This window comes from Mustela erminea, chromosome 16 (genome assembly GCF_009829155.1).
Source record: "Mustela erminea isolate mMusErm1 chromosome 16, mMusErm1.Pri, whole genome shotgun sequence".
NCBI classification, from domain to species: domain Eukaryota; kingdom Metazoa; phylum Chordata; class Mammalia; order Carnivora; family Mustelidae; genus Mustela; species Mustela erminea.
Window position 1 is genome coordinate 11161506 of NC_045629.1, and position 21723 is coordinate 11183228.

The window sequence follows — 21723 nt, forward strand, 5'->3', positions numbered from 1 at the left end:
TTTCCCAAAGCTCAGCAACTTAAAACAATAAATATATATTATCTCCCTTTCTGTGGATTAGGAGTCCGCCACTCCTGTACCGGCGTAGTTAGATGGTTCTGGCACAAGGGAATGTCGTTAGGCTCCAGACAAAATGTCAGTTGGGGCTGCATCCTCTGAAGTCTTGACTCTGGCTGGAGAATCTGAAATCCCAAGATGAATCACGTGATGGTAGTGAGAGTCCTACAACATGGCATCTGGCTTCCTCTAAAGGGAGTTGGCCCAAGAGAAAAAGTAATGAGGAAGCCACAGAGCCTTTTGTGATCCAATATCTGAAGTCACACACCTCCACTGTGTTCAAATCATCAAAAACATATCACTACATACAGCCCACACTCACAGAGAAGAGAGTTAGACCTCATCTTTTAAAGGAAAGAATGAGAATTTATGGACAGGTTTTAGAATCACCACTATTGCTGTTTCAGTAGTTTTTCATTCTGTGATGAATGCTTTTTCCTTCCTCCTGACCTTGCACACCCCTGCTCTTTCAAGACCCAACACAAGGATCAACTGGTGACATTTTTGCATTTCTGTGTTGCCTTTTCCCATCACCTAGTAATTTCTGCACTGCCCATGGGCCCAGCATTTGCTAGTTTAAACAGTGCTTGTGTGTAATGGTTAAAAGGTATACCTTCCTCAAAACAATTTATTTTTTTTAAAAGTCCTAATAATTCATAAATCTCCAATGATTATAATGTGAACGGTGACCCCAGGGTCACAGCACAGCAGCCCAGATCATCTGTTAGATGCTTCATAAGTGTCAACTGGATTTTTTCTTAACCGATTCCTTTTAAGTCCTGTGGTAGTTAGTAAGTGTTATCAAACCAACCCAGGGGTGGGGGGTAGTTACCGTCCCATTTTACAGATGAAGAACCTCAGTTCCGTGGAGGTGAAGCCCCTTAACCAAGATCCCATAGGAAGTAAGAGGCAGAATAGGGCTTGAACTCAACACCGCAACTCCAGCTCTGTCCCCCACCGCCCCACCCCGCCGCCACAGCCCAGCTCAAGACAGAGAAAGGCAGACTAAAGTGTCTTATATTTTAAATCCAAAGTGCTCTTAAATTCATCTTATTAATTTCATCTGCGGCCTGTGTGTACAAACCTGTCTCAAACAATTTCACTCTTACCAAAACGGTCACCAATAAAATTCAGAAAAAGACTTCAGCTGTTCCATGATGAATAACCCAGAGCCTGCTTAGTCCAGAGACAAGGCTGTCATTAGAGAAGTGTTCTTTCAGTTTTGAGTGCACTGTGATGTTGAGGTACATCCTGTCTTTTTTGGCCAAGGACTTTCAGAAGGGTAAACAGAGATAAATGCCCATAGTTCAACAGTCAGGAAGCACATTTTAGCAATTTAGTGAATCAGCATTACTCCCTTCTGCTGTCCTTGAGGAGGGACATGGTGTGTTTTGCCCAGAAGATGCACTGGGGAAGGAATAACAAGGTTAAGGATTTTCCAGAGGAACTGGATACATTCTTAACTCAGAAAGGATGGTGAATGTCCCCACAATTTTGAAAATCTGAAACCTGCCTTGTCCACTTAGCTCTGTGAGATGACCAAGAGTCCCACTGGCTTCCACATGGCTTCCTAGAGCTGTCCCGTGAAGGCCCACAGGCTTGGTGGTGGTGTTGTTTGCTCTGCACAAGGCACCATCGTGAAGGATTTCTCTCGTATATTCAGCTCACACTCCCTTGCTTTGGCAGAAACCCAGCAGAAGGAAAAGCCAGAGGGAGATGGGCCTCAACAGCCTTTAGGAACCTCCTCCTCTGATAACTGACTAGAACTTTGCCTCCATTCCCTCACTGGTAAAACAGAAGGAACGTCATGTGGTATGTGTGTTCCCTTGGCCTCAGGGCTGTGGCGGCCCTGAGAGCTGTTTTTGGAACATTAGAATGAGATGCGGGATTAACAAAAATTCAGAGAAGCCTGGGTTTCATGTTGTCATGGTAAGCAGGATGGCAGGCAAGGCTTGATGGGGACCAAATACTTCCCTGACTGGCATTTTATGTACCATCCGTGAGAGAGTTCTAGTTGGGGAAAGAAATGAAGTCTGCAAAAAGATTCTTTTCTCAATGGAGGGAATCTCCAGAACCGTGACAGGTTGTCGGAAGCTGACAGGATCAAGTGTGACCAAGCTCACACAGCGTACAAAACTAATGATGATAACAATGAAATAGTCATTCACTAATTGGGCATTTTATTCATTCCACATTCATGAAGCAATCTGTAAACAAACTAACAAGCTAACTAAACTAAGTGTGTCTTAGATGTGATGCTAAGCCCTTCATCACATCATCTCATTTTATTCTCACAGGAACTTTACAAGTGAGTTAGAATCCATTTTGTTGATGAGAGATCCAAGGATTGGGCAACTTCTCAAAGGCACACATCCAGTAAGTGGCAGGAGTGAACACGCAAACCCGTGTTCGTAAAGCACGTGCTAAGACTCATTCCTTAATGAATTTTTAGCATCCGAGAAGGTGGGAGCCATTTTCGCTCCTTTGTGGTAGGTAAGGCATATCACGGTAAGGTAGGTAAGGCATATCACGGTAAGGTAGGTAAGGCATATCACGGTAAGGTAGGTAAGGCATATCACGGTAAGGTAGGTAAGGTGTATTCCCCAGAAGCTGAGAACACAGCTGCAGATACTGGATTGTGGTTCTTCCCCACAGTGAGGGACTCAAACCTGCTTCTCATATTTGATCACATCAGGACTGAAGCTGAGACATTAGCAATCAATTCTCCCTCTCTGTCATATGTTACAGAGGAGGAAACAGGTGCAGAGAAATGAATCGGGGGAGGGGATTCAGGTGTGTAGAGCAGGTGACTCGGCCCGTGGAGCTGGAACAGAGACATTGGTGCCCACCACCCTCACTGAGGACCAGCACCAGGGAATGGGGGCTCTCCACCACGAACAAGTCCATCACGTGATGTAGTTAACAGATACTACTCCTGTGCAGTGTTTCTTGTCCTCAAAAAGTAGCAGATATTTAAAGAAACTTTAATTAGATTTTCTATTAACATGCATTAACTATTTTTCAATTTAACCATGGCAGATATAAAAATACTTAACAGAGATGAAGGGATTTTTCTAATATTGGAAATACTTAGTACTATGCTCACATTATTTTAGTAACTCCACTGTCCATAGATGCCCCATATTCCTCAGAGAGCTCAGGGGCCATTTTTATAGGCTTCATTCTTTCCCTCCTGTATTCTCTGGCGCAACATTGCCACTGGTTGTGATATCCGTTTGCTTCTCCTTCCGGCTCACCAGAGGATGCATGTTCACACCTCAAAGTGTTAGCTGTGGCCAGTGAAAGGACGTGACCGTGTTAAGAGTAGGGTAGAGCCAGTCCCGGGTTCCCCATATTCTCTTCCTTCAAACAGGGCAGCTGGCAAAGTTGCCGAAGGTGGAGTTGTCATTAGGGTCCTGAGTGGGGACAATGGGGAACAGAGCCCTCCACCCCATACATACAGAATGGATGTGTAAGCCACAGGGGATGAATCCTGTCTTGCAAGCCACTGTGATTTGGGACATTATTTTGTCCTACAGCACAACCTGGCCCTTCCAGACTATTCTTCAGTTGAAAACTAACCAACAAAACTTAGAAAGCTACAAGGATTCCAGCAAGAGGCAGGATCAAAGGGCCAGCTCTACTGCATATTTTCCCAAAATGTGCCCCTGAAACACTATATTTGAATTCCTTGAGATTCTCAACACAAAGCAAATTTCTGAGCTCCCTTCTAGACAATCCCGAGTCAGAAGCATAAGGAGTGGGCCCAGGAATCTGCCGTTTTAACCAGTACCCTGCAAATGGTTCTTTGGCAGGTCAAAATTCCAGACTACCTAAGTTCACAGTTAATCAACTTTCAAGGTCACTAACTGGAAAACAGGGAGAATGCTATAGTTGTCAGATATGGAAAATGTTTTTGATACATTCTGGAATCATAAATACAAGTGCTAGTCCTTGGGATCTTACTTTCGGAAGTGAAAAACACAGGAGAGACCACATGTCAGCTCTGATAAACACAGCAGGCAGAGTGGCATCGCGTTGTGACCTCCCTTCACTTCCTTTGCCCAAGGCACACTGGCCTCTGGGACCTTCCCCTGGACCACTGCCATAGCCTCTGAGTGGGGGCTCCACTCTGCTCTCTCCTCAATTCACTTCCATCAAGCAACCCAAAGTGACCTTTGCAAAACCGATAGCACATTCTATCATTCTGCTGCTTTAAACCCTTCTAGTGGTTTTCCACAGTGGTGATGACAACATTTAAAAATGCCTCTCTTCAGGCTGTAAGACCCCACGGCGTCTCCTCACAACCCTGGCCCCCAACACCGAGGCTCCCCATTCTCTCTGCTCCCACTCGTGTTTGTGAACAGCACAAGCTGCTCCCACCCCCCGCCCCAGGGGCCAGGATCGTGCCGTCCGCCTTCACAGACCCTTTTCCTCTCGACAGTCTGTCCTCACATTGTGGACTGTGCCTCTCAGATTTCGCTGGCATTGCCGTATTCCTTTCCTGCCCCTCTATGTAAAGACGATTCCTAGTGTTAATTAATCTCTATCCCTTGCTAATTTCCTTCCTGGCACTTAGCACAATCTGAAATCCTCCTATTCATTAAGCTATTGTCTATCGTGGGCACCCTTTTACCCCCCTTGCCTGGTTCAGTGCCTGGCATGGGGGGAGGGGCTGAATAATATATATCTTCAGAACAAATGGATGAATCCAAACCTAATTCCACCTCATGGTTTCGCAATCCCCTCATCAAGTTGTCCTTCTACCCCTCCTGTCTTTAACTGTGACACTGTCATTCTACAAGTGAGAACTGGGGTTGGCATCTAAGTTTCTTGTCCTAGTATTTGTTTTTGGAAAATGGAGAAAACAGCACATTTAAGGTCACAGGAGTCCACGATATGAACCTCTCTGCATAAAAGGATTTTATAAGCAAGAATTTGTCACTCATTGCACAATGACCTTAAAAAGAAGTGGAAGTCTCCTACTCACTCCATATCATACATAGCCAAAAGCAGTGAGGACCTCTCCTTGGGATAAGCTGGGGGGAAGGGAGGTGATGATCTAAGAATACATGATCTCTATCTTGACTTTGTCTCAAAGGTCAACGAATAACATACCCCATTTCCTTGCCAAAATACCAGTTTGCCTTTTATATGAAAATACATACTCATAGCTCTACTGGGTATGAGTCATTGAAACCTTCCTGGCAGACTGTCTCAAGGCAAATAGGGCTCAGAAACACCTTCCATTTTAGCCTTGCTGTGCACAATAACTTCTCTCAACCATGGGCTCAACATCCCCCTCTTTGAAAATTCTACTAACTGGGGAATTAGGAAAAAAAAAAAAAAAAAGAAGAAGAAGAAAAGAAAAGGCAAGCGATGCTTGAATGCAGTTGCTCTCTCAGTGGAACGAAACTGTGGTGGCTGGTGATTGAGAACATATGGAAGATGGACGGGGAGGGAAAACGGGGAGGGAGAGCGCTTCATGGCCCCGCCTCCTAACATGTTGGGGGGATCATGTTTCGCCTTCATAAGTGTAAATAAGTTGGAAGCTTTCGAGGATTTCCAGGCGTGCTTAATCTGCTCTGATCCCCCCCCCCCCCCCCCCAGTTTTTGTTTTCGTTCTTTCATAATAGATGGAGAACAGCAGTCAGGGGAGTTATTTCTGTGCCTCTCGGCGGCTGGCGGCCGGGCTCTCCAAATGTTTCAGGCAGGCTTCTCAACCATTTGAAGGACTTGAACTACTGAGCATTTCATTTCGGAAGTACACATGGACGCATTTATTTAGGAACTTCACGGGCTTCACCAAAAGCTCTTCCCGTTTGCTCGCAGTGAATAGACAGCCGCAGGTGGTGCCAGGAACGTGGGGCTAAGGTCTGTGGCTGCGAGAAGAGGATTCCATGTGGTCTGAACAAAGGCTTGCTGTGTTTTGTCCATGTTTCAAATTCCTCAGAGCATCTCCGTGTGTAAGCATTGGATAAAAAAACAACCCACTCCTCCCAGACTCCTTGCTCTGAGTTTATGGATCTGCTTCCATGTGCTGAGAATTCTCTGGTTTAAAGAATCTGCGAGTTGAGCTTGGGATAGCATTTCAGGTTCCAAGGGTTTGTTGTCAGCCTTTAATTCACCACCTGATGCCTTTTAAATCCAGTTTAATGGTCGAAATGGATTTTTGTGCTTTCTGCTCTTAAATGATTATGTGTTTGTAAGCACACACATGTCGGATTTCTTAAAGAGTTTATTCCAGACAAGTGTGCAGAGGGTCCAATTACACTACCGTTATTTTTTAAATTAAGATCCTGGTGAGTTGGGGGAGGGGGACTACAGGGGCATCTGACCCGATACGTAGCCTGGCAGGTAGGAAGGCCAAATTTCAAACTGGAAAGAAAATGTAAAGCATCTTCTCTTCTTCAACATATATGGACTCTTAATCCTCTTCTCCTGGTGATTTAGTTGCTTCTCCACACATTCATGTTAAGGGCAACAGAAGACATTGGAGAACAAACATCTTGCCTTGTGAGAAGACAAAACTACAGTTAAGAAGGTGACATAGTTGTGTTTGCCTTTCCTATTTCTGTTCATACGGGTGCCCGGAAGAGGGACCCTCCCCTGAAGGCGGGGACTCCCCACTGCAGCGTTGCCACTGCCTTGTTAACTGTCTGGTATGTGTGGGATGTAGGTGCTTCAAGTTTGCTTAATGAATACAGGGTAAGAGAAAACCCAAGACTCCTAAAGAGATCCCTTTAGGAGTCCTAATCTGAAGGGAGAGATTAGAAAGGCTCAGCAGGGTGCTGTCCCTTCACACATGTTCTCTTTGTCCGCCCCCCTCCTGCTTCCTCCATCTCATTTCCCTTCTGAGAGTGGCTGCCCCATGGCAGGCTCTGCTGGAAGCCTAGGGGTGAGGCAGTGACCCCACCAGGCAGAACATCACTGCCCCTTCCCACCCCACGTCCCAAGGAGCTCTGGTCTCTTTGTGGGACCACACAGTAGATAAGCTAAACAAGCAGATATACAGAATATGAGACAGTGACACAAGCTTGGGGCGGGGGGCGCGGATAAAACAGGGCTAAGTGCTGGGACTCCTGCAGAGCACAGTCTGTCAAGCGTCTGACTCTTAGTTTCAGCTCAGGTTACGATTTCGGAGTTCTGGGATTGAACCCTGAGTCAGGCCCCATGCTCAGCATAGAGTCTGCTTGAGATTCTTTTCTCTCTTTCTCTGCCCCTCCTGTTCTTGCCCATGCTCTCTAAAATAAGTAAGTAAGTAAGTAAATAAATAAATAAATAAAGAGATAAATTCTTTAAAACAAAACAGGGCTGAGTGATACGCAGTGGTCTTACTTGGGTTATCACTTGAGGAGTAACTGAAGCAAGTGAGGGAGGAACCCTATAGATATTAGGAAAAGCAATTCACGCAGGACCAATAGGGCTGACGAGAAGCAAAGAGCCTGTTAGCTACTTAGTAATGAGTGTCTAAGAGAGAAAAACATTGCATGGGTCAAACGCCATGTAGGGAACCCTCCAGGTTAAAACAAAACCTCAGCTATTCTATGGAATCTTCGTGGGTACATTTCCATTCCGAGAGGCAGTTTTAGTGTGTAGTGGTTCTTAAGCTGTATTTGAGTCTGGAACCACTTTGAGAGGAACTCGGTTCCCTCAAGATCGCAGAAACAAGCTGATGGCCAGACGGGGGTAGGCAGTCTCATAACCCACCCTCATCACCTGCTGTGTCCCCAGTGCATGGACAGTCAGACATCCAGGAAAGAGAAGGGCGGGGCTATGGAGAGCTGCTGTGTCGGACGGCAGACAGAGCATGGGGAAAGATTATGTTCTCCTGACACAGAGTATTTGTTTGCTTAGTCCGACTTTAATTACCACCAATTGCCACCGCTTGCTAGTCTTATTTCTGTTTTCTTTAATTAATAACATTTCTGTAATAGAAAGTAAGTCATACCAAATAATACATGATTTCAAAGAAACACCATTTTTATATCTTTGAAATAAAGTAAGACATGTGTGTGTATATATATACATATATAACTCTATGTAGATATATTATATATGCATATATAACATACATATACTATGTATACATCTATAATATACATTCATATTCTATGTATGCATATATAATATATATATAGTATCTTTATAAGCTGGTCAGCCTACTTGAGCTCAGATTTCAGTTTCAGTGGTGAGTTAGAGAATGTGTTATCCGCCAGCCCCAATTGGAGAACCAAGACAATAGAAACCAACAGAAGAGTGCAGACCAGCAAATACTCACCGGGTAGAGGTTTCTAGAGACAGAAAAACTAGTCACCTTGACTGGAGCCAAGCAGAGGCATCTCTGGGAACTTGAAACTTCGGTGTCCTTGGCCTAGCCAGGGGCAGCTTCTCACGCTCTCCTATCTGCTCTGGAAAGTGTCAGAACCTCCCCACCGCCCCACTCTGTGTTGGTAACTGAGGTTTCAACTCCCAGTGCCTTCTCTTCTGGCCAGAAACCTCCAGCAACTCACTTAGACTTGCTGAGCCTTCCCTTCCTGGTTTGTAAAATGAAGACACTGTTGCCTCCTCCTCAAGAGGAAAGAGTTATTCTTTCAAGAGGGAAAAATTTGTGTACAGAGTAGCACTCGGTGGGGTCTGGTGTCTCCCCTCTTTCTCCCTGTTCTCTTTCATTTCATGAATTTCTGAAGGTATTGTCACTTCATAGGGAGCTCCAACTTTAGAAAACAATTAGCCATGGGAAAACTCTCTTTCATTCATTTACATAAGAATTACCATGGCAGTCAGTCTAGTCTAGGATTTTGTGGAACACAAAGGGAAGTCTGACAGGTTAGTAGTGGAGAGGACACAACTCCAGGGTGCATCATTGTCCTCCCCCTCCACAGCTTCTAGCAAAACTCCTGTGGACCCCAAATCAAACTACCTCCTTTCTAAGCCTTTTAATCCTGCCACACCACGTACCTGACCCTTCCGCATATGCGTATGACCATTATTCATCATAGAGAACATTTGGCAATAAATCACATATGGCTCTGTGGCCTGTCTGCCAGTGTTGTTTTAATTGCTGTTTAAGCATGTTGTTTAAATCTCACATTAGTCTATTTAACTTTTCCCACTGAGAAAGCAATAGGAAAACCCACCCATCTAAATGTTCATACTGTGGTTTCATTTGGGAAAACCCACTTTGCATACACACTGCCCAGAATTAACTCCCACTTGAATTTATTTTGTAAAACTTTCTGGGTTTGGTTTATCTGTAAAATCAACTATAGTCCTAAAAATCATTTTTGCTCAAGTGGGAAGTTGAGACGTGTAGACATGGGCAGTTAATTAAAACCCTAGGTGGACAATCCCCACTCGGAATTGAACATTGCCATTTCTTTCATTGTGAATGCCTGAGTCCAATATCCTTCAAAGCAATTGGGTTTTCCATTGTGCTGCATTGTTACTGTAATAGGAACTTTAGTGAACTTGGGGTAGGAGAGAGGGAGAGAAGCCAGAGAGAGAGAAGTTTTCCTAAGTGCTGTATACTGTTGTGAACTTGACTTTTGGAGATAAGGTTTTTTGGTAGAACTTATGATGTATGACAGCCTTCCATGGGCTGGGAACTACACTACACGCTGTACCTAGTAGATGAGTTGTTCTATCTCCTCGCAGTAATTCAGGACTCAGTTGTGCAGAACTGTATGATAGCACTGAACCTGAAATTGAAACAGGCAGTTTGCTGGAAAAGTGACCAAGAATGGGGACTGAGTGAAAACAACCTATTTGCTGGGCTTGTCTGAGATGATTGAGTTGTATAGTTCCCTCCCACCACTGGCCCAGAAAGGCTAAGGAGCTACAAGACCATCATACAGGATTAAACGATGTTCTGGATGCTCCTGGAAAGTGGAGTCTTTGAAAGACTTAAACGTGTGGAGCCAAAAGGCTTTTCTGTGTGAAAGCTTTCTACAGATGTCTGTGCGTGTGTGGGTATTCATACTTTTATTAGAGACGTTGTACTCTATAATTTCAGGATTTGAAAATGTGAATAGAGGGGACAGGATTCTGCAACATGGGTTTTGTTGGATGATTCTTAATCTAACTGAGCCAGTCCTTTAAGCACACTGATCTCATCGCCACCCTGAGACCTTGCAGATAAAGTAGATGTTGCTGCAGACAGTGCTTAAGGCAGGAGCACGCACGCATGCCAGCTGCAAAGACAGCCCCATGGGCACCGTCCCCTCTCCTGCCCCCAGTCAGTCACAGACCAGCAAAAACAATGGCCCTGTCTCTCCACCGAGCACTCGTGTGCTCAGCAGAGCTCGTTAAAACGCCACCAACACTGACCTCTGTGTGAGGTGGCATTTCTTTTAAAATGACTGCAGTTTGTCAATCTGCAAAAGGAGATCTTATACCGTGGGGAGGCAGAGCTGAGGATGCAACACGGGCGCTCCCCCCGGAACAGGGCAAAGTCCGTTCAACTGTTCGGAGCGTGAGATGGCCGAAGAAGGGAACAGCATCATGCACCCAAGAAAATAACTGAGGGGCAGAAATAAGGGAGCGGGGGGCAAGCCAAGGACACTCCCAGAACTAGATGTCTAACCAGTTCAAGTAAGACTCCTCACCTAGATTTTGGTGGCAGTAGTTTGATTTGTGAGCGCTCAGGGTAGGTTACCTCTAACAACTCTTCTCCTGCCAAATGAATACCTAAAAATTCTGTCAAGCGCTCATGTCTCCGATTTGGTCTGATGGCCCCAGTGGGCTGGCCCTGAGTGGATACACAGAACAGCGCAGCCCACCCACAGAGACCACCAGGCTGCCGGGCACCGAGTCCTGGACTCTGGTAGAAAGGAGATATGGAGAAGGGGCCGGCACACTGCTATCCTGTTCTCACTCATGGTTTCAGTGTCATTGACTAGGAGGGAATTCTACGTGGTCGATGGTAAATAACCTACACTGATCTCAGATATTCCTCTGGGTACCACAGTCCTCAGAGGTCATGCCTGTGGGCATTGCTGGTTTGACCTTCACTCTGCAAACAGTACCACTCCTTCCCTGAAGACACCCGCGCCACCCCTCCCCACAGCCACCACTTCCCCTCATGCATCCAGCTTTCAGTGGAGGGTTGGCTTGTGACCCAGGAAGGGCAGTTATAGAGTGTTCCAAGTCACAGGCCACGGGGACAATCAGAAGTCCTCCCAGTGAGAAAGTGGAGGGGAGGGAGATCCACTAGAACAAGCCAACAAGCCAGTAAGGGGTGACCCAGGAGCCATTGGGGGTCACCATGGAGAGTGATGCTAAACCAAGATAGGGGCCATTCGTCAGCCATGCACATCTGATGGTAAGTTCTGTAGCCAAAAAAAAAAAAAAAAAAAGCCACAAAAAACCCTCCCCTCCGCCCCTCCACTTTTCTGCGTTAGTTTCAGTTGGGTTTTCCATCATTTTCAACACAAAGAGTCCTGACGAATGCCCTATGTATGGTGTCTTTGAGAGAGTCTGTTAGTTTAAAGACAGGGAATATTTGCATAGAGTTAGTTTGAGCCGGTTTCCAGGACTCATGCTCTCCTTGGAGACTGTGCCCACTCCAAGTCTTCATGAGAGCCCTGGAGTAGAACCAGAGGGAGCCCATCAGTGGATTGTTAAGAATGGTATCTGCTGGGGGCGCCTAGGTGGTTCAGTTGGTTAAGTTTCTGCCTTTGGCTCATGATCCTGGGGTCCTGGGATCAAGTCCCATGTTGGACTCCCTGCTCAGTGAGGAGCCTACTTCTCCCTCTCCCTCTGCCTCACCTCTCCCCACTGCTTGTGCTCTCTCTCACTGTCTCAAAAAAAAAAAAAAAAAAAAAGTCTGGACCAAAGAGCACCATTCAACCACCACCCAAGTCAGGGACTCCCTCCACCAGGGTGCGAACGGCCCTCTGATATAAGGGACACTGAAACATAAATTTGTATGTTCCTATTTTGCAATTAATATGTCATAGTTATAGAAAAACTAATAAGATAACAAGAAAAGGAGGGATTATTTCTCCATCATTCTCACTATACACATAGGTAAAGATATCGCTAATTCTTGACTACCACTCCATTGCACTGGAAACACACAGACCAGGCTGCTACAATTATAATTCCAAGACCTAGCACTATGCTTGCCTCCTAATAAACATGATAAGCTATTAGAATAGTGAATGGGGGAATGCATGCAGGAAATGGTGTAGCGTAATGCAGCTTTTCCAACCCTTCCCAGCTCCCATGAAAAGCTCATATTTGCAAAGCTCTCTGGGATCAATGAGGCTCCTTACAGCTGGAGACAAAGTCCCGCTTAAGGGCCCTACCCCAGGTATATAACTCCTACTACAGTTTGAGGAAACTCAGAAGGAGTTCTGCACAGCCTGGTGTCAGACTTACATCGGTAAATGCCTGATGCGATGATCACATAGGCTGGGCACTTGTCCCAAGAGGTACTACCCTGATTCTTCCTTCTGCAGGAGAATCAAAGCTCAGCTACCCAGCGCCTCTCTTTAGTCCTCGTCTGGGGAAAGGGCATTTCCTCCTCGGTGTGTGAACTTGAACCTGGATCCACAAACCTGAAATGTGATATGTTTCATGTTGGTTAGATTATCTTGGTATTTAGAGATGGGATACATTTGGGGAAACAACACAAGGAGAATAATAAGAGTGATCGAAGTTTACTTTTATTTTGGGATAAGAGACAATCATAGAGTAGACGAGGCATTGATCATTCTTATGTAGTTAAAAAAAAAAAAAGTATTCTACAGCTATTCCAAAAACAGAGCTCCAGAGTATTTTAAGAAATGGCACCTCTGTGAGCATGTGTGTATCCTCTCCCACAATAACTGCTCCACAGGAAAGCCTCATTTAGATGTATGAGCTCTCGGCAACTTATTGAAAAGCATATGTCCTTACGGTAATACCATACAACTCCAATGACTTCGGAAATACTTTGTCACCTCAGCTTGGAAATATGTAATGCACTGTTCACTTGGGGCCAGGTGCCTTTCACAGTCACATGGATTTATTGTGGAAGGGAGCGTTAGTGGTACACAGCCAATAAATATGGGCTTTGTCTTGCCCCTGACCCACACAGAGCCTAGTGACCCTGCTTAGCCTTGCTCAGTCCCAGACTCTTCATGAAGGGATGACAAGGACAAGTTTTCAGGCTTTTGTGAAAAAGTCCAGCTATAACCATTAGCAGTGAGGGGCAAAGTGACTCTCAAGTTTTATAATTGCCAGTCTTTAAAAATCAGTATCTGAACCTAAGTTCAAGCTTGGATCTTAAAACTCTTTTTTTTTTTTTTTTGGTAATACAACAGAGGTCAAAAATCATGTTAGTTTTCTTTCTATATCATGTAAAATTGTATCAGAAAACTATCTTAGTGAATATTACATTGAAGTAAAATATATTATGTGGGGGCATCTGGGTGGCTTGGTTGGTTAAGTGGCCCACTCTTGATTTCAGCTCAGGTCATGATCTCAGGGTCCTGGGATCGAGCCCAGTATTGGGCTCTGTGCTCAGCAGAGAGTCTGCTTGAGGATTCTCTCTTCCTCTTCCCTCTCCCCTCCTCCCTCTAAAACAAATAAATAAATCTTTCATATATATATTATAAAATGTATAATGTATAAAATGTGTTTTATATATATATGTATATATAATGCAATGCTTTATATATGTGGCACCCTATATTAGGCCATACTATATTATATTAATTGTTAGTATGTTGTGCCATATTAATAGTAATTACCAAAATATACTCTGTAAATGAGAAAGAAATAAAATAATAATGAGAACCTGCACATCTTGTACAGGCACTGAACACTCTTCAAATGTAATCACACTTTCTTTTAGCAGCATCCTTGAGAGAGAAGTATGTGAGCCCTTTCTGCATGGCCACCCAGGTAAGATTTTGATTGTACATCCTTAGTCTAGAACATTATCTCAGGGCCTGTTTTTCGGGAGTAAAATCTGGGATATTGAGGTCTAACCCAATACTTTTAGGGAGAGCTTTATTTTATCTCTCTCCAAGACACAAGTGCGTCTTTCTGACCGGGCCTGTGTGAAACAAGAGGCTGGAGGTCAAGCAATGTCTCCCTTGAGACTAGCTGACCAATGGTTGTTCCCTCATGGCAAGGGGAATTCAAACATACTGGCTTTCAGTTCTGTCAGAGTACCAGCAGAGGGGGGTGGCTGGGAGGAGTGCTGGTGTCCCAGCCCCTGCCCATGAGGGTCCCGCCTGACTTCACTTTTCTTCCTCTAATGCCCTCACCATCCAATGTCATCTCCTTCTCGGTTTCTTTTTCAACACCACTTATGGAGATTAAATAGCCTTCCCTGACATGCTGGTCATAGGATCCCATGGCCCTTTTTGCAGATTTTGCCTGCTTTTAGTTATTTGCTCTTGTGTTGATTGTCATATGTTTGGTATTACACAGTAAGCACCACGGAGAGAGGGTCGTGATGTCTTGTTGTCTGATGTACCCCCAGTGCTTAACCACAGTTCCCGGGTCATGAGTATTTATTGATGGAGTTTTTAAAAGCCTATGTCAATCCCTTGATGCACTCTTTGTGTTATTCATTGTTAATATTATCAGCTTTCAGTTTATGCAGCTAATGGATGTGGAAGAAATTACGGAATTAGGATTTCACCACGTTACCACCAACAGAGCAATAATCGATTGAGGCAAGAATCATCAGTGCACGCCAAAACTTCTAGATACGTGTTTGATGAAGAACAAGGGTATTTACATAGCCTCAAAAAATCTCCCCGCAAACTACAGGCTAACGAAAAGGAAAATTTTTAATTTTTCTACCTTATAGTAGAGAAACCTAGTAGATACCAACTTAACCAATGGCTCCAAGTAACATCACCAAGGCTGCGACCAACCAACATCATGTGATTCCTGGTGTGATGCATCAAAAGGACTGAGCATCACCTCCCTACAGTCCACGTGGAAGGAGCAGAAAGTCTTTTCCTTGGTTCTCATGACAACACCAGAGATTGTAGGTAAGACCCACCCCCATAACACTAACAAGGAAGCACTTGCAGGGAATTAGATGACTTGGCTAATAATTAGCACTAGAAGGTGTCAGAGTCCCACACTTAGAGTGAGACTCCAGCCTTAGTCTTCCATGTCCTGCTGCCTCTCTCAGGCCCTCAAATCCACACAAAAGATGCGTGAGTGGCTCCAACCATGGGAGGGAGCCTAGTGGTGAGCTCATGGAGAGGGAATCTGTGGCTGTGGGTCTAGTCCCACCGTGGCCACTATCTATGAGAACACGGCGGGGATGGGGGGTTCCTCTGCACCCCTGCTTCCTTTTCTGTAAAAGATGGTTCTTGTATCATCTATGATTCTGGGAGTAGACCTTTTTCTCTAGACTTTTGATACATAGATTTAGCAACTATTCATTTGCACTATGACTTGGAAACTTGCTATGCATGTTTAAAGAGAGGTAATTTCCTTCAGAGTCAGATGTTTTGACACAATGAGTACAGTATCTTAGATTTGAGACAGGAAGAAAGAAAGGGGAAATGGTATGCTATTAGGAAAACTTTCCAGGTGTAATAGAAAATGAAGCAAAATTTCTAACACCCCGACAATAGGTCAGAACCATTCATTCATTCATCCATCCATCCATCCATCCATCCATTCATTCATTTGTTCATTCACTCATTCATTTAATCATTTGGTTGAACCCATAATGTCCAAAGCCACATCTCCATCAAACAAATCTCATTATATAATACTCCTCTAGAGGTTAGAAACAGTAAGTCTTCATTGACTTGACTGAAGCACAAAAAGAACACTGCCCCCCACAAAGAAAAGGAAGGAGTTTTCGCTTTAATGTCTTCATTCCAGGGATATTTAATGTGGACTACTATGTGCAAGGCATGATACTCTGGGATACCAAGGGAGGTTTAAAGTAGAACGTGAATAAGGGGATAAAGGATGAGTAGACTGTGCATGTGGAGATGGAAGGAAGGAGCCCTACGTGCAAACACAGGAAGAGAAGTACAGTCCTGTACAAGGAGCCATGGGTATTGTTCCGCTCACTTGCCTAAAGGGTGTGTGCATATCAGGAGAGGGCAACAAGGTGGCAAGGGTAGCTTTAGAGCTAACGAATCTGAAATCTTTGTTGTAGGTTTTTAGGACTTCATCGGGAGGATTTTTTTTTTTTTTTAGCAGAAGTTTGATGCTGTAGTTTTTTGTTTGTTTGCTTGTTTGCTTAAATGCTGCTAGCTGAAGGAACCATGGAATGTTTGGCATGTCCCCAGTAGCCAACAGTCAGCTGGGAGAGAGCTGGAGCCCAGACCAGGGCCCCAGAAATGAAACCTCTGATTTCAATGGCTACTTGAAGGACAGTGAGTTGGAAGAATCTCAGGGTCTCTCTAAATTCTCTTTTTAAATACTGTGCAGTGAAAAATACTTCTCATCCACTAGACAAGGTTGGTCTCTCCCCGGTTCCCAGAAAACCTAGTCACCTTTCTCAGATACACCCCTGGTTATACTCCAAAACCTTCCCATGCCTCCTCCCCACTGACATTATCCCTGTCTTGCACAGTGATGAGGCTCTAGAAATAGGGGGGTAGAAGATGGGAGGAGGGAAAGCAGAAGAGCACCCCAAACTGTCAGATCTGTGTGGGTCAAGGAGCACCCCACAACAGGCAGATAAGGGGGGTTGTTCAGAGAGACTTTGGGTATTGGAGGGTAAAGTCACATCCAGTCTGATGGGGAAGACTGCCCCCCTTGGAAGTAGGTAGCACAAGAGGGGGGATGACCCAACTTCACACCTCTCCACTAGTTTCTAGAGGTTGGGGGGACCAAAAAGCTGTGCCATCCTCCACCCACCACAGATCAGAGCAGCTCCAGCTCAGGTCATTTGGGCCTGTGAGGGCAGCAAATGAGATGCAGAAGGGAGGGATTTGGCCTGCAGGTTTCAGATACCTGTTCCAAGCCCGAAGCTCTTCATTCCTCGGAGGCTTGGATACACTCCATGCCTAGAGTAGGTAGAAGGAGCGACGCTCAAGTCACAGCTGGCAAGATCCACTTAGGTTATGCAGTAGGGCTACTTGAGAATCCAGAAGTAGCCAGGAGGGAAACAGCCCATAAATACTTGATGCTCAGGCATTAGCTCTTGTCTGAGTTCTCAGCAAATGTTATTGACAGTCGCGGGCACCTCTGAGAAAATTCTCACACATTTCTGGCAGAGGCCACGGTCTTTCCCTGCTGGAGAGAGTCCCGCACTGGAAGGGTGTCAGAGCCTGAATCATTCTCAGAAACCCTGAACTAAATTCTTTGGAGTCACCTGCCCCCCGCCACTCACATACCTGCCTCTGCAGTGGCTTCTGCTGTGTTCTTGTAGGAAAATCAAGCTGTGGAGAAGAAGCAGGGATGAATTATCTGAGAGAGAAGTGTTGACAAGATAAATGATGGTCTTACCCCTTGGCTCTAAGTTTCTGGAAGGATCGCAGAAAGGGCATGTCTGCTTATCCACATGCTTTACTCTGTAAGGATTTTCCATCAGACTATTTAATGAGGAAGCTCACAAACAGTAACAGCAACACTATTCCTAGGGGGTGGGAGGGTCAGGGAACTGGTGCTGGTGTAAAGAATGATTGTTACTATTTCACAGAGAGATCAGGGCAGAAATCACGAGTAAACATTTAGAAACTTATGGCAGGGACTTCTGGGTGGCTCAGTTGGTTAAGCATCTGCCTTTTGCTCAAGTCATGATTCCAGGGTCCTGGGATCTAGTCCCACACCGGGTTCCCTGCTCAGTGGAGAGTCCACTTCTCCCTCTGCCTGCTCTTACCTGCAGCTTCCCCTGCTTGTGCTCTCTTTCTCTGACAAATAAATAAAAATAAATAAAATCTTTAAAAAAAAACCTTTTATGGCAATTTGACATGGCCACGACATGCGAGCCTATGACCAAGGGACCCATCTCACCAAACAGAGTAGAGACAAAAAACACCAGTCTGCAAGAGACTGGAAATGCAAACACCAAACAAAAACCAAAACAATCCTTCAAGGCAGGTAGCTTTAACAGCAGGGCTATAGCAAGCATGGTGGGGAGGGGACTGGGTTTTAGTGGTTCATCATGAACATGCATGGAGTGCCAGCCTGTGCTAGCAGCTAGGAGCAGAGGCAGCAAGACTGTCCTTGAGGAGCTCATGGTGCTCTTGGCAAAGCAGATGCATCAATGGACTCGTGACCTACTGGGATAGATGCTAGACTAAGCTTTAGTTTTAACTTTAGTTTTTAACTTTTAGTTTTTAACTAGTTTTTTCCCCTGCACCTCCAAAGCAAGGATGCTCTTCTTGGTTATTTGGGATGCCTGGTATTAAGGATGCTAGTGTCCATATACTGAGCATTTATACAGTGTCAGCCTTTAAATTTAAAGCTTTGCATGCATTGTCTATTCAATCCCCACCAGAAGCCTGTGGGACAGCTACATTGTTGTCGCTTTCAGCTTACCGATGTAGAAATTGAGGCCCAGGGAGGATACAAAATCTTGTGCGAGATCATAGATTTAATAAATGGAAAAACCAAAATTCACAGATTGCCTGACTTCAGAATCCAGATTCTTTTAGTTTTTTAAAGATTTTATTTATTTATTTGAGAGAGAGAGAAAAAGAGCACTAGCCGGGAAGGAGGAGGGGCAGAGGGAGAGGGAGACGCAGACTTCCTGCTCAGTGGGGAACCCGATAATTCAGGGCTCCATCCCAGGATCCTGAGATCATGACCTGAACTGAAGCCAGATGCTTATCTGACTGAGCCTCCCAGGTGGCCCCAGGATCCAAAATTTTAACCCTTACTTATGTTGCCTTTAACCAGCCACACTGTATTTGCCTGTTAAATGATAGACGCTTGGTACATAGCAGGTGCTTGGGATAGGGCTGATGACTGTTGAGCAAACATTCATTACCTCCCTCCCCAACCACACGCTAAGAAAGATGCGTACACCCCACACCCCTGATGGTGCATGTGGCCAGGTGACTTGTGTGGCTAGCAGAATGGGTCAGCGTGCCAGCTTTGACCACAAGAGCATCACATTTCCACGTGCCCCTCTTGTGCTCCTGCCTATGCTATTAGGAGATCCTTGGGTATCCAGTGGCCTAAGGAAGACAATGAATGGAGTAGACCTGGTCCTATGTCAGAGTTGAGAACCAAACTCAGCCGAGACACCTCCATCAGGCGACACCCACCGAATGGGCAGATGAGGATAAATGCTTGATGTTGTATGTATGTGGGTTTATAGTCGTGATTGTGCATTTTGTAGCAGTACCTGACTAAGAACAGGTTTAAGAAATATTTGCCGAATAATGTATCTGGTGCCATGGGGGCATAGAAAAAGATAATGACTCAGTGGATGCGGGGAGGAAAGTGTCCTCCTAGAGAAGCTCCTTCCTGAGTGGTTAATCCTGCAAGCTTATTTACGAGTGGATCCCCAGTGCCTCAGCCAGCACCTAGCACTGACCTGTAAATTAACATAATTTAGATGAATGAATACCAAAAATAAATTAGGTTAATATAAAGTGAGGTCTATGAGCTAAAAAAAAGACTTTTTATCTAAAGGACTAAAGTTGGGGCACCTGAGTGTCTCAGTCAGTTGGGCGGCTGACTCTTGATTTTGGCTCAGGTCATGATCTCAGGGTCATGGGATCAAGCCCTGTGTCAGGCTGCACGCTCAGCACAGAGTCTCTGCTCTTCCCTCTCCCTGCCCCTACCCCTGCTGCTACATGTGTGCTCTCTCTCCTTCTCAAATAAATAAAATCTTTTTTTTAAATTAAAAATAAAAAGGGTTAAAGTTATCAGTACTAAAATTTACAACCTAGAGGCAGAATGTTCCTCAAATTTGGTAACTATTCAGCGTCTTCAATCTGAAACAGCCATAGCTGGCTCTTTATCCTGGGGCACCCTTTGATGTCACATAAAGGCAATGCCAAAAATGCAGCCCTTTCTTTCTCTCCCAAAATGTGGATGTTCACTCAGTACCTGCATTGGTATCTTGCTGCCTGGACTCAGAGAAGAAGCGTCAAAATGTCACAAGATCGACAGTTGGCCCCGAACTGCCAGTCGAAAAGAAAACTAGAAGTACTACTAGCAAACTTCCAAGAAATGCTGCACACTCAGAAGATTCTGGCCAGATTTGTACGGTGCAAAAGGTTTAAACAAAACATCCAAACTTCTGCGTGCTTAGCAATGCTGCACCTCCCTGAACCTACCACACCCAGACACATCAAAAGCAAGAGAATGAGAAAGAGTGAGCAAGCTCATGAATAAAAATTACATTTAGCTCTAAATGCCCCTTTGCTCCTAGTGGCTTCCCACAGAAGGAGGATAGACTATTTTGAGCAGATCAAGCAAAACCACCAGCATATGTAGGTTACATCTGAAACAAAGTCATTACCATGTGAAGTATCCTTAGCAGTCATAACCCTAAGAACAAAGTGCAGTAGACTTGTGTGTAGTAGCACACCTTGAGGTGGAAATGGGTTTTTCCTGAAGAACGTATTTCTAGTTCATCTCCATGAATATTTGATGTATCTATATTACTGGGCTTTCAATTTGTCTGCTGCTTGAGCAGATGGCTAGTAGTATAAAAACTTGGAACTTATTAACACATCTGAATCCCAAGCCACTTGGTTCATTTTGAATACCAAATTAAGTATTTGGATATTTTAAATTAAAACACATAATTCTTACAACCTTGACTAGGGGTTTAGATTCTGTAGTCAGATTAACTAATGAAGTCACAAATCATGGAAGATTTAAAAAAAAAAAAATAATAAGGCACGACAGAGCCTCTTTAAAAGATGATTTGTCCTCAGGAGGGAGGATGTAAAACATTTCATGCCAACCCCTTCTACCCTGATTATTTATATACCATACATTATAAAGGCACCTTATTTTCTTCTGTACCACTCATGGGACATTTTCACTATGTCACTCATCAGTCAAAATGTTCTTATATTATTGTATATGAAACCAAGTTTGCCTCATAGTTTCAAAACTCCCTGGACAATTTTTTCATTGACTTTACCTTCTTTCCTCAGGGATCTACTATTCCCTTCTCTCTTCTACCTCCTAACAAATCCCTGTGCCTTCCCAATTTATTTGGCAAAGATATGGCAATGAATTAATGTGCTATGGTACTTGGTGACTCTTCCGGGGCGGCAGGAGGAAGAAAGAAGCCCCATGTCTCCTGCTCTGGGGAGCAGGAAACCTCTGTCCTACTGCCTTCTGCTCCCTCCAGCTACAGTCCTGGGCAACTTCTCCCATGGCCCAAAGATTCAGTCCCTGCAGAATCGATCCCTTGTGGACAGCCTCAGATGCTCCCTTCTGTGTGGCCTTGCCTGTCTGTCCTTAATCATGATGTGGAATCCCTGAAGTTAAAAGTCCCCCCCACCGGACAAACAAGCCCCCTTCCCTGGATCGATCCATAGTCTCCTCCAGCTACCCTGTCTCCTTTTTCTCTGTCCGTTCAAAGCCAAACGTCTCTGAGGATTTGTCCACATTCTCTGCTTCGGCTCTCTCATGTACTGTTCACTTCTTAACTCATTGCAATCAACCTCTGATGCTCTCAGGTCACTGACACTCCCCATGTCGGGGTTGCCCAGGACCCCCATGTTGCCAGGTGAAGTGGGCATTCCCACCTACCTGCATTCACTT

General features: G+C 44.8%; 1 protein-coding gene across 3 annotated transcripts in view; it reads left to right on the forward strand.

Moving 5' to 3' along the window:
- The window catches only part of FAM110B (family with sequence similarity 110 member B), a 193130-nt gene that overhangs the window by 160166 nt on the left and 11241 nt on the right, over positions 1–21723 (forward strand). The window contains exons 4-5 of one of the 3 annotated variants that reach the window (XR_004279593.1): positions 13901–13950; positions 14644–15056. The gene's annotated coding sequence lies outside the window, so the exon portion shown is untranslated. The remainder of the gene's footprint in view (positions 1–13900; positions 13951–14643; positions 15057–21723) is intronic. The other 2 variants (XR_004279594.1, XR_004279595.1) reach the window with 2 other exon arrangements.